Here is a 13,611-nt window from a genome sequence, read left to right on the forward strand (position 1 = left end):
CCACCATAGAGGTTAGCCCCAAACAACCGACTTTGTAATGCTGTGTTGTTTAGATAAGTCACCGCACCCTTTTTCTTCTGTCCACTGCTGCTATTTTTTTTCTAGTATATCTTACACCTGTTATTTCTGCTGCCATCACACAGCAATTGCTGAAGTTGAGGAGTGAATATGGAGGCTGTGCTAGCAGATGTTTGAGATACAAGTATGAACGATGCTTTGGCAGTCGCTGGTGTTTTATGGGTTTATTTTGACTTTTTTCAGAGCTCATCTAGAAGACTGTAAGAACTGATACTCAGAACTCCTTTGTAGGCCCTAGGAATCACAAGTCTTGAGAGCCTCTGAAGGCTGAGGAGGATTGTAGGGAAAAGCAGCGGTGGCTGGATGGACCCTTGTGCTGAGTAACACAGCCAGTGCTGTCAGTGGTGTTGCACATGCTTGCCAGGAAGGAGGTTTTTTTCCTCTTTAAAGACAGTGTGAACACAGCCAAAGAGAACGCTGAAGTGTGTTGAGCTGTCTGCTGTCCCCGTCACCCTTAGTGCAGAGGGGTATGCTTCTACCAGATGGTTGCAATGATACTAACTGCTGTATTTGAGGAAGAATGGTAATTTTTTTTTTTTTTTTAAATTTACTGTTTTGAGAATTACCTGTGGATCTTTAGACTGTGGAAGGGCTAGTCTTTAACACCATAAGCTTGTAAGAGTGCAATACGATACAATATCAGAACACAAGCTGATTTAGAGAAGTATCGTGACATACACAGAGGAACATGCATTTTAATTATACATCTAAATAATAATTTTCAGTTAAAATGATGTATTTCTCATTATATGTACATATATGTTTATATATTTTATATATATTACTAAAATAAGCATAGTTCTCAGAAACAGCTGCTCTGTGAAAACAAGCAAGCAAACCTGTGGTTGCTAATACTTTTACAGATATGGTTCAGTTTTTGGTGTGACAATTGCTGTGTTCGTAAAGACTTTCTCACACTACAGTGCTTACTCTGACCTGTTATAATTTGTCAGAGCTGATATCCAAGCTGTGCCGCACAGCATGATATGGACATTTTGATGTTCTGACCCCATCTCTGAATTATGACATTTGATTCCTGATAGATCCCATTTACTTCCAGTAGAGGAAGACTCCACTTTGCCAAAAGCAATAAGTTGCTTCATGTTCAGTACCAAAACAAGACAAGTTAACCTCTGAACTTTGAAAATTAGTTCTCAAAAAAAGTGAAAGGTACTAATAAAGATGGATTTGATGCATAAAAATGCATAAAATATGGGATCTGGTTCATTTATTAAATATTCATAATAATGATTAAAGGAAAGCAGCCTGTTTTTCAGCCTGTTCCTCTGCATCAAGTTGCCAATATATCTAACAGCAAAAGACATCTGCAAATACAAAAGAAAACAGACATTCCTTTTAATTGTGTGTTAGCATACAAAGTGTGTATAGGAGCAAGTCTGCTCTAAAGGCTTCCCCAAGGAGAGAGAATAATATAAAGCCAAGTAGTAGTAAAACCCTGTGTTATGTATTCATCAGAATAATGCTACGTTAAAAAAGTAAATTTAAATTTTGTTTCCAGTTAAGATAGAAGATGCTACAGGGGTACCATATGAGAGATAAAACCTTGTTTTATATTTGTAAGGAAGGGGTGGAGGGAAAGCGTATGGAGTTTTTTTTGCAACAGTGCTGCTGAGCCCAGCTTATCAAAGGTGTTTTGGTTGGCTATGCACTGAGTAGGCAGTGTTAGTCTGTTTCTTGGTGACCAGCCATTAACACCTTTGCAATTAATACAGACTTAAACCAGAGAATAGATGCTTGGTTATGTAAGATCAATCTTTTTAAAGCCTACATAAATTAGACCTCCATTTTTAGTGTCTTGTCAGAGCGTACCTTGCAATACACAGTGTAGTAATTATTTAGTTGTCTTTGAGAAGTAAGATGTGAATGAACTCTTGACTAGTTTTGAGAATAACCCAGCAAAAATAGTAGTTATATCTAATCTGTTGTTTTGACTTGTATGACATCTGCATTTAGAGCTGGAAATCCAGTTGTCACCTAGATGTCTTTTGGGGGGACGATACACAATTCTGCCTCCAAATGAATCTCCCCTGCCGAAGTTCAGATAATAATGTCACTTAGGCTGACTCCGATGGATGCACGACAATCAATGGATTTGGTTCTGCCCCCAAACACCACTGAAGGGCTAACAGAATAGGATATTTGGGATCTGTCTTAACGACTGAAGCACGCACCCCAGAATGTCAATATTAACTCCATAACAAATGTGTTTCTTCTAAGATGTTAAACAGCACATGGGGGAGGCTGAGATAAGCTTTGTTATCCATCCCAGCCAGAGGGAAAAGCTTTGACAAAAGGAAGGAGCATATAACCGAGCTACGACTGAGGCGGCTGTCAAGATCCCAGAGCTAATTCCATGTTTGTGTGTGCTAGAAATACTACTTTAAAACAAATTATTTTCTCCTGAGCTCTTGTTAAGGTACTTCCAGCTTTGTGGGTATCAGTTTTTACCATGTCTAAAATAAACTTTGTTCATCGTGAACTGGGAACATCTTGGACAGTGAAGACTGAAAATCACTCATCTTTCAAAGAAATTTAAATTTAGTCCTCCAGATCTCCCCACCTAAAACCCCCAAACCGTTCTTTTTTTCTCTCTCTCCCACAAAACCAATCACCAAAAGCTTCTGATAGAAAATCTTGATCAGGTTTGAAAATTATTTCTTCCCTTAGGAACGGTAGTATTCATTTTTATTCAAATATGTTGTTTGTCCACATCAGGGAGTAGAAAACAGTGACCTTCATTCTGCTTCATTCTGGAAGGAATTTTTAATTTTAACTGTACACTGATGGTATTCTGCTGCAATATCTCTGTCTTTTTTAAGAATGTAGAAAGATGTCCTAATCGTGCAAGCTTTTCACGATTAGGACATGTGGATACTAGAAAAACTTTTTCCTAGTCATTGAAAGTTGGACAAAGACATTTACTTCTCCTCCCTCTATTTTTGGTCTTTTTTTCCTCCTTAGTGAGGTAAATTTTTTTTTTTTTTTTTCATTCTTGCATACACCATTGTCAGCGATGTGGGAAGGTAAGGGTGGAAGCGGGGCAAGGTGCAGTTTTGTTGTAGAGCTGCTCTGAGCCGCTTGAAAGGAAATTTCTCTGATCTACAGATTTCCTCCGATCTTCATCAGCATTGGGGTGATTTCGAACCACGTTGGTCAGATGATTACGTTGTAGTCTCTTAGAGGTGTTAAGGGTTTGTATAGTGCCTGTAGATTGATGGCTAATGGGCTTTGTTGGGCTGTTTAAATGGAAGTTTGCCACAATCTGATACTAAAATGGAGGCTTTAAGTGAAGCTTTTATCACTCTTTCACCAGTCTCATCAAAAACTTCCCTTTCCTCCCTGGAAATGGAATTTCATGCTCTGTATTTCTAATCCAAGTGTTACATCAATCAGCAATCTAGTAGAAGTTTGCGGTTCTAACAAAATGAACATTTCACATGCTGTGAAGGGGTTTCCTAATCTGGCGTTTGTGTCTACCCCAGACCCTATGGAAACTACTTAAACCGGAATTTGCCTTCGATTTACTACGCTCAACTTTATAACTTGCTATCGGGCACATTTTCACAGCTGGTTCTCAAAGCCTTTCCTGCAATTAAAGAGATTATATGCAGGATGTGTTTGACAAGTGGGCAGTGCCCACAGCCCATCTTCCTTGCGTGGCATTAAAATGCCAGAGTAAACAAATCGGCGAGGAGTGCAGTTGCCGACCCCAGCAAAAAGGAATACACGCTTACTGTACAGTGGGTTCGTGGTGTCAGCAAATCTCAGTGCACTTGGCAAGGAAATGCATGCCCATTTAGAAATGAGGAAAATGAACTACTGAGAGGTGAATTATCTTAATATAACAGGCCACAATTAAAATCTAGTCTCCTGGGTTTGGAGTAATATTAGACAATGCTATCTCCCTTTGGAAAAAAAAAATCAATTACATATGGTAGTCATTTCTTCACAAATGGAAGAAAACGCTGTAAACTTAAGACATTTTTGTGAACTTCCCAATTATTTGGACATGGGAACGATGGGAAAAGTGGGGCACTTCAAGAGGTGGCACTGATGCGTAATAGATGCTGATCTGTTTGCTGTTGGGACAGCACCCTAGTGCGCAGGTAGGGAGCGTTCCCATCCTGTCGATACCATGTTATACTGAAGTTCTGAATAGATATTTGTCCCCTGTAGTGCTTTGTGAAAACAGTAGTCGTCGGTGTCAATTCTGATGCCAATCCTGTGAAAAAGCAGTCCTGCCGATTGTGATTCTTAGCACATTCAAGGTCTGATATTTCCTGCTTGAGGTGGATGCTGAGCAGTGGCAGCTGCGTTTCAGCAACGGCCCAAGAGGAGTTCAGATCTCAGAGCAAATCTGGTCTGCCTTGTTGGTAGCCCAAGAACAAGGTTAATAAAGCCATTCTGCAAACATTCGTGCAAAGGTTTGCTGGTTAAAATTTTCAAACTGTAGTGGAGAAGAAGGTTTCACAACAGGTGTGCTCATTGCATTTTGCACCTTTTTTGGTTTAAGGATCCTTGGTGTTAGTTTGGTGTGATGTTTTAAAAATTTACAACTATACAGAAAGGCAAATTTTGGAAGATAATGGCTATTAACTATTATTTCTATAGGGAAAATAGTCATACCTATAAGTGTGTTTCAGGATTTAACCATGACTTTGATACTGGTGGACAAAAGTATGTGGCAGTTAACAGTTATTTTGTTTCTGGTTGTTTGTTTGGTTTTTTATTTATTTTGCTTTTGTGTTTTGTTCGGTTTGTTTGTGTTTTTTGTTTTTTAAGAAATAGGGAATTGTGAGGATTTGAATTACATAAAATGTATTTTGAATGTAGAATGTGGGTTTGAATTAAATTTTTGCTTTCTGTGTTTCAGTTGCAATATTGACCAAAAGACTTGATGTACTAATTAATGTATATAATAGTGAGGTGTACACTTCTTCTTCTGGGATCAGGTCACAGATTTATCAATGCAGCCTCAGTTATTATAGTAGTTGCAAAAGGGGGGAAGGGGGGGAACTACAACACCCACACACCCACACCTACCTCTTTATACAAATACTATAAGGTTTTGTTAAGAGTAGAAGGTAAAGTTTTGGACAACTTTTCCTTTCTCCTTAAGTTTTTAGTAAGCCCTACCTCACATAGTGACAGGGACATCGGTGCTGTCTGCATTTTTTTTTTCTTCTTCAGAAGTTTTATCTCTCCTTCTTTCAGAAGAATAATTTTTGAGGCAGCCATGACAGCTCTGTCATTTCACTCACACTTCTAAATTTCTCTTTCTGTTCTCAGTCAGCAGACAGCAGTCACAGTATCTTGATGATTGTGATTGATGGCAAAATATATGAGAATTGTAAAAAGGGCATTGAACATTATGTCTAAAACAATCATTTTATGCTTTTATTTTTGTAAGTACAATGAGAAGTTAGAAAAGCACCAGTTTACCTGTAGGTCTTACATTTATTTTTGAATTGTATAGAATGATGTAGCACTAAGGTTTATGATCAAAAAATATTTATAGATAGAACTAAAGTACTGAAAGTTGTTTGCACATTTAGTTTTAGTTCAGTATTTATGATATTTTGCCAGTGTCTCACTGTTTTTCAAATTTCCTTTTAAATGTCTAATTTCCCATCAAACTCCGGGGATTAAATGACAAGCAAGGAGCTGAGAGCAAAAGCAAGAAGAATCTGAGTCATTTTTTCCTTGAAAGAGCTTTATGTGTTCTTGGAAAGCAAAACACATCAATTATAAGTAAATAAAACACATACATACTTGGGAAAGGAGAAATGGTTATTGGGCTTTCATGTCAGCAAAATTTCTATACAGAATGGGACAGAAAACACCAGAGAAAGCATTTTTTTTTCTCCAGTTCATCCTGTGCATGAAACTTATTAGAAATTATTTTTAGAAAAAAGAAACCAAGCTCTATGAGTTTGAGTGCTGTACTTTGGCCATTGGTTTTTTTTTTTTTTTTTCCATTTATATGAAGTAATTGCCTGTTAAACTCTGAAAATCAACGTATTCCATGGCTGGTGTGCCAGCCTTTTAAACAGCAATATTTGAGGCCTAATGAACATCACCTGCACTCCATTACTACTGCATTGTCTATACTGATGGCTATAGTCGCCATTGGTTACAAACAGTATTTATCTTCTGTGATTTTGGATAGGTATATGAGGCAAAAGGGCTGTGTATGGTGATTAATTTTGTGAGGGTTCAGTGGTTTATTTTTTAAATGTTGGCAAGTGGCGTAACTATGTAGGCGAATCGTTACGTGAATACAGTCATACGGTTAAAAAAAAGGTCTTGCTCGGCATATAACTTATTCTGAGCAGGAAACTGATAAAAGTTGTACCTGCAAAAGATCTCTTACTGATACGAGCTGCGTGTCCAGAAGGAAGTTGATTCTAGGGGCGATATTCTGGCAGCTGTACTGACGAAGCCTTTTATATCTGGGTCACGTATCAGGAGAGCTGTCATATTACCCACCGGTATGCAGTAATTATTAAATGTGGGTCCCGTAGAGAGTGATGCTGTGAAGGGAGGCATCTTCGAGACGATAGTTGATAACAGTTACGGTCTAGTTTTCAGAGGGCTCGGAGATATTAACCTACTCCTTTAAGGGGTGAGAAGTAAAGATACTTGGGAGAAGCCAGCAGATTCCAGTAATTTTTTTGAAGAATGCTGCTAAGTGAAGGACCAGAGATTAATCTTTTCCATTCAGAATAGGTCTTAAAAGTGTCTCTGGCCACAAATTTAAAACATGCGCTAGCGTTGTCCAGAAATAACTTTAAAAACTTGTTTTTACCGTTTGTTTGAAATTAACGTTGTGCACAGCTTCAACACTGGGCATAGATTCCCTGCTTGTGCTGTAACGGGAATGGGTTGTAGCAGATAGTTTGTCACTTCCTGGCATACTCTTTCTTGGAGCTTTCTCAGGTTTTGATCCCTGTTCTGATTGAAAATTGAGGAGTTTGTGAAACTTGCGTTGTGAGGATAGATAATAGGTTTATCAGTGAGACAATATAAAAGTATATTCTACTTTTAATAGTATGTGTGCATCCCATCTGGGTTGGGCTGGGCTGCAACACTGGGGACTGAATTTTGTGTATTCCCGGTGAAAAGATGTGTGACTCCAGGGAAATCTTAGTGATTTTGGTTTCTTACTAGCCTGTTTGCACGGGATTGTTTGCAGAATGCAAAAAAAATGCCCTCTGCAAAGGACCTTGTTTTTATAAACAACTCCCCTATTTCTTGGAAACGGCAAGGTGGCATTTTACTTCATAATAAAGCAGTCAAATTCAAGAGATGCTGGCTTCACTAATGACACATATACAGTTGAAAAAAATGAATATTAAGTGAGTGAATACAAAAGGTGAATCTAAGACATATGAATCACTGAAAGATCTTTGGCACAAAAATGTCTCACAAGGTTGTTTAAAGGCATGAACAGAAGGGTTGGGGGGAAGGAGATTTGGCTTATATAGCCATTTGATTTTATATTGAAATGGTAGAAATCTTTTTTAATGATCTTTTTTAACATGGAATCATGGGAAATATTTTGTTTTCTCTGAGAGCCAAGGCGATGTATTTATTTCAAGTTTTATTAAATGAGTTATAAATTTTCCTAGCAATTTACTCATAGCTCAAGAGGTTTAATTTGCATGTGTTGCCTTTTACAATATGCTTTTCGTAATGTTGCAGATGCTTCTTCCCTAGCTTCAGTAAACAACAGGCAGTTGGCCAGGTTTTTGACTGAACGTTTGCCAACTCTGGGAAATATTAGTTAACTCTCTAGTGGCCACCAAATGATTTTTAGCCAACTTTATCCAAAAGAACCTTTGGAGATTAAAAATGATATGCAGTAGAAAATCAGATACAAACCTAATAATTTGCTGGACAACACAGGAAAAGAGGTTTCTTTCCACATTATAACAATTTCACATTTTCTTTTTTTAACATTTGTTTCCAAGCTGGATTGTTTTCAGAAATTTATTTGAAAGTTGATGATGATATAGAGCATTTCCTCCTTCAAATTAATGAAGATTCTTTAGTCTCAGAGGCACTTGAACACAATGAGGTTTACCCCTAGTGTTCTGCTCTAATTTTGAAAAGCCCACGAGGAGAGTTTTTTCTTCAACATGGTAATCCAGTTCATAGCAGGGATATTTTGCAGGTGGGGTGGCAGGTTGTTTCATGAGGAATGGAGGTAACAAAGTCTGGTTTCCTGCAGATTTATGCCCTGGAGTTGACGATGCTGTAGAGCTCGGCTCCCATCTCTGTGTCCCCTGTGGTGCTTTCAGCTTTCTTGCAGGATTCTTACGTAGTTTTTGAGGCTGTCTCTTAAGCAAGTCATGTCATATTTTTTTCCAGTCTGGAGCTGCCTGCTTGCTGATTGTTCAGCTACTGCCAGAGTAATGCGTGGTGACCAAATTTATGTTTCTTCCTGTTTGTGAGAGATTCAGTAGTGTTTCACACTCTCTTTTTCATCCCTTCATCATCACGGTATTCTTAGGAGCATAACGTGATTTCAAACTTTGTTGAAGTTGGTGAATTTTTCCCAAAGCTATGGTTCAAAAGATGTATGCAAGGATGGCTTGTCAGCATGCTTGCTTAAAGACATAAGGAAATGAGGCCAATGATGATTAAAAAAATATATAAAATAGTCAAACATTTTCAGCATCTCGCATGACGTGCCCTTGGAAATAATTACAGGCAGTCCCATGATTAAATGCTGTCAGTTTAAGCGAAGCAAAAGGACAGGCTGAAGGAATGAGTTGAGTTTGAATTACCTGACTTGACATTCATGACTCTTGAAAACCTTGTATCTGTGGGTCTGTGAATGCATTTTGGATAACCGTTTTGAACAGATGATCATAAATGAAGCATGGTGCAGCATCCATTGAAGGGGGATGAGACTTAAGAGGTGGAAAATTCTGAATCCTTTGGGTATTTATCCAGGTTACCCAAGGCTCTTTGGGTTTCTGAGTACGTTTGCATTTTTATTGGTGTTTCGTTTTGCTCCGCAAGTGCTTTGATGTGTGGCTAGCTTTGGGCTGAAACCAAATGCAGGGAAGATAATACACTAACCAGTGATTATTTATGTCTGATCATTTAACCTTATTACCCATTCCATAGACTTCCTCATTTGTGCAGAATATTACACTCAACACCTGAAGACTAACAGACTGGGAGACATGGAATATTCTGGAGAGCAGGAGATCGCTTGCACACACACTTTTAAACTTCTTTTGAAGCTGTAAGGCAAAGCAATGTCTATCTAAAAAAGAAAATAAAAAAGTTTTTGATTTTACAAGTTTAGTGTTAGAAAAGTTACCTTGCATCTTCTCAAGCAAATTTAAAGTGAGGCTCGAGCAGTGCCACCGTCAGGATCCAGAGAAGATGAATATCAGATGATTTGTTCCGTCTTTCATACCAGAAACATGGTGCATGGCTAGCGTGATGTCATGAACTGATGTCTTAGTGTGTCCTGCAGGAATTATGTGCCCTTTTACTTTTCTAACAAATAGCACCTATGACCCATTGAATTTCACTTAGACTGGATGAATCTGTTTTCCCCAACATTTCTCATTTTCTGCTTCTCTCTGTCTTTTCCCTTACATGATACTGGAGAGGGAGGAGTGTTGCTTAGCAACCAGTCAGAAGCGGTCAATACAGGTATAAATATTAAGCCTTTTGAAGCATGGTGAGTTTATGGTAGAAAAGGGAAGAGGGTTCCAATTTTCCTCCTGAAACTTGAGTCAAAGTGGGCATGTAAATCCTTTTTGATAATCAGGACAAAATCTGGACCTCATTTTTTTAGAGTTTGACTCCTGTACATGGAGAAGGATTTCTTCTCTGGTGACTCAGGGGTTTGCCCATGCAGAGCCCCATAGACCTCCAGTGTGCTATTTTGGGGGGGATTTTTTTAATTGTTGTTGTTGGTTGTGGGTTTTTTTGCTTGGGTGGTGTGTGTTGGGGGGGGGGGTTTGTTTGTTTGTTTGTTGGGATTTTTTTGTTGTTGTTGTTTTGGTTTGGGTTTTTTTGAATAAATTGTGTTAGAGCCCAAGACTGTAAGTTTGGCGACTGGTACCAACTCAGTAATGTATTAACACTACTCGCTACAGAATACAGAAGCAAGGGTGGTTTTTTCCTAAATGTTTTTGATGTCCTTTATAATTTTTAGGTGGAAGACAGTAGAAAGTGCAGTGCATCACTACCTGTTACTCTACTATAGAAATTATGTAAAAAAACCCCATAAACTCCACTACTGTGGCTTAGTGCTACTGCTGAAGAGGGAGAAAATATGTGCCATCGCACATAGTTTGAGAGATGGATGTATGCATTATTTTAAGTGAATGCTTGATTTCAGTAAGGCACTTCCATTATAATACTCATCTTACTTCCTATTATAATGCCCAATTGAATCTTAAGAGAAGTAGAGGGACTTGAAACCATAGGTCAGTACTATGATGTGCTTAAAGCAAGCGTCCCACGGTATACATTTATTTAGTAGTAATATATCTGGTGGCTAGAAGACTCAGTCAAGACCAAGGCCTGTGTTTACCTAAGCACCAAACATTTTGTGCCCCATAAGGTGAGGAGAATGCGTGAGCAGTAAAATACCTTGCCAAAGATCATTCATTAAACATTTAACTACAGGAATAGAAGCCTGGCCTCTGGCTCTCAGGGTCCCAGTTGCCCAACTCATGCTTCTCTGCTCAGGCAGCATCGTACCATTTGGGACTGCCTGCCCCATGGATGTGCGTGGGTTATTGATCTCAAGCCTTACTGATTGCCCAAAAGTGTAAGCTGGAAAATAATTGGAAAAAACATGTTGGTCTCCTAGCTTCAAATCTGACTGGAAGTTGTTCCTGGAGTACAGTGCTTATTGAAATGATATGTGCAATCATATTCCAATCATTTCATAACAAGGAAAAGAGAATATTTAAGGTTTTCCAATAGTATTTTCTTGAAAAGCAGACTGTGTGAATTTTGATTGATATGACACTTTAGAACTATAACTGAAACTGTATTTGTTACAAACGAATGACCACTGAATCAATTTCTTTAGTATATATTTCTTTAGACTTGCATCATTAATATTCAAAGGGGAATGTCTTTTGCATTGTGCTGCGGTTTATACTAATGTGGGTTCATTTGCTTTCATGTTATTAAATCACTTCTTTCTATTGGAAAAATAAAATGAAGCAGCATTGTTCATATGCTGCATAGAACTGTAGCGATGTGCAGTTTGGTATCTATTGCATTTTCCAAAGCAATAAATACATGAATAAAAAAAAAATCAAAGATAAGAGGCTGGATTTTCTTTTGATTTCCACAGACACAGCATGCTGTTGTTATAACAGAAAACTAATAGGGAGATAAAAATGTGCTTGTATTTGCGAGCTGCTTAATGCAACAACTAGTGTAGTCTGTACTATTTCTAAGATGATCAGAAGGTGCAAACCCACTTCCTAACTCTAAATAAACATAAAAGAAATAAATTGGCTCTTATTGTATAAAACACATACTTCTAAAATTATTTTCTGTATCTAACACTTCAGGTATATGGCTCAGGATGTATATTTCCTTAAAAGTCTATTTACAACCGTCAACACTTTTCTAAAATAACAATTAGATGTAGTTTAGAATTCTCTTCTGCTTCTGTCCCCCAGTTGTGCACATGTTTAACTGGGTATATGTGACTAATCTCTTTGAAGCAATTGAGAATTACTCTAACAAGTAGAAGTTTGGAACACACATGGCTTTGATGCCTTTGTTGACTTAAATTCTTTAATGGTTTCTCTTCAGAAAAATTCACAGGCAGCCTGAATCCTATCTAGGAGCCCTTTTACAGGGTTTCTGTTTGGCTGTCTCTGGTTGTTCAGAGGAAACTTGCCGAAAGGAAACGCAACCCTCAGGGGCTTAAACTGTCTAAACATGGATTGCTGCCTCCTTACAAAACTATCGGGGTCTTGCTTTTGAACTGAAAAGTTCATATTGTCTTCCAGGTTTTAATGGGAGTAAGATTAATATTCCCCTGTACACCTTCCATTTGAAAATGCTTTCTAGGTACGTGTGAGGTGTCAGTACTTGAAATCACAGTTTAGTTTAAAAGTAAAAAGTTTTCCTTCTACCCTCCCAAATAATCTTGTGAGCTGCAATGTAATGCTTTCCTGTTTGGTGTCATCTGCAAAATATCTTTAATGAATCTTAAAGGGGGAAAAAATCTCCTTGCCGCAAAAAGCAGCCCTTCAGTTATGATTATTTTTTAAAATATTTTGAATAGGATTGCACCTGTATGTTGGAAGAGTTAGACTGACCAGTCTTTTTAGTAAGAATTTGTTTGGAAAACAGAATTTTCCGTGCTATTTTTTGAGTACGTCATTACAGAGCTCGCTGATGTTTTATGCTCTTAGGCTCCAGTCTGGGAACACTTTATCATAATGAATTTCAGCAAATTCTTGAATGTGATACCAGCGCAGTATTGTTCATGTGTCTATACAAATAAATTAGAGGTGTAAAGTTCTACATAACTTCCGATTCTCATTTTTTGTCAGTATTTTAGGCTTTAGATAGTTTGCTTATGTGCTAACATTAATCAACAGTGCTATTGAGAAATGTGCCTTGTTTTGTTTTTGTTTATGGTGTCTTCTGTTTCTGTTTTAAATTTCACACCTTTGCTCTTGCTTGTGTATGATGATTTCTTTAGTGCTTTGAATTAGAACCGATAGGTTGGAGGTTCCATATGTACTATGGAAGCATCAATAGCGAAAAAAACCCTATTCAAATATGGTAGAGAAAATGGTTTTGGTTTTCTTTTATGTGTTCCTTACGTTATTGGTAGCGAGCTGCCATCAAGAGCTCAGTCCTCCACAAGCACCTGCTGTGTGTCAGGCAATAAGTGTGTGCACTCTTTCTGTATTACTATTATTTTTTTAAGGGATCTGGGTGGTTGATTAGCCGATTTTCATGCTTGATGTAAAGCTGCGCACATCATGCATGTGTTTCTGAAACCATGATACCCAATTGTGTAGGCAAACATTTAAATATTCTGATAACTTCTGGATCCAAACCAACAGGTTGCGAAACAGCTATAAGAGCAAGAGAGCCATGCTATGCTGAACTGCCTTGGCAATGGAGGCCTCATTCATGGAGTGAGGGAAAAAGAGAGATGTAGATCCTGTCAGTGTGTACTTCACAAGGCCTATCCCACTTGCAGTGAGGTGGTGAGAACCTGATGGTCCTGCTGCTTTAACAAGTACTGTCATTTGTCACTGTCTTGACATACACATTTCTGCATGAGGGACACAAAGAGAAGGCAGGCATTAGCATCTTTCATGCAGGAAGAGCATTGTTGTCTTTTGCACATTGGGGAGCATAAATCTTGGTTTTGCCACTGAACAAAACTATTCCTGTTAATCCAGCAGGCATCGCTCAAATGAGAGATCTGAGAAATGAGCTTTGGATGCTTTTTACGAAGTATCTTTTCTTAACCTCTGTTTTCAC

General features: G+C 38.1%; 1 protein-coding gene across 1 annotated transcript in view; it reads left to right on the forward strand.

Annotated features, from left to right (window-relative positions):
- The window catches only part of LRMDA (leucine rich melanocyte differentiation associated), a 680,164-nt gene that overhangs the window by 320,534 nt on the left and 346,019 nt on the right, over window positions 1-13,611 (forward strand). The gene's annotated exons all lie outside the window — the stretch shown is intronic.

Source organism: Falco rusticolus, chromosome 9 (genome assembly GCF_015220075.1).
Source record: "Falco rusticolus isolate bFalRus1 chromosome 9, bFalRus1.pri, whole genome shotgun sequence".
NCBI lineage: Eukaryota > Metazoa > Chordata > Aves > Falconiformes > Falconidae > Falco > Falco rusticolus.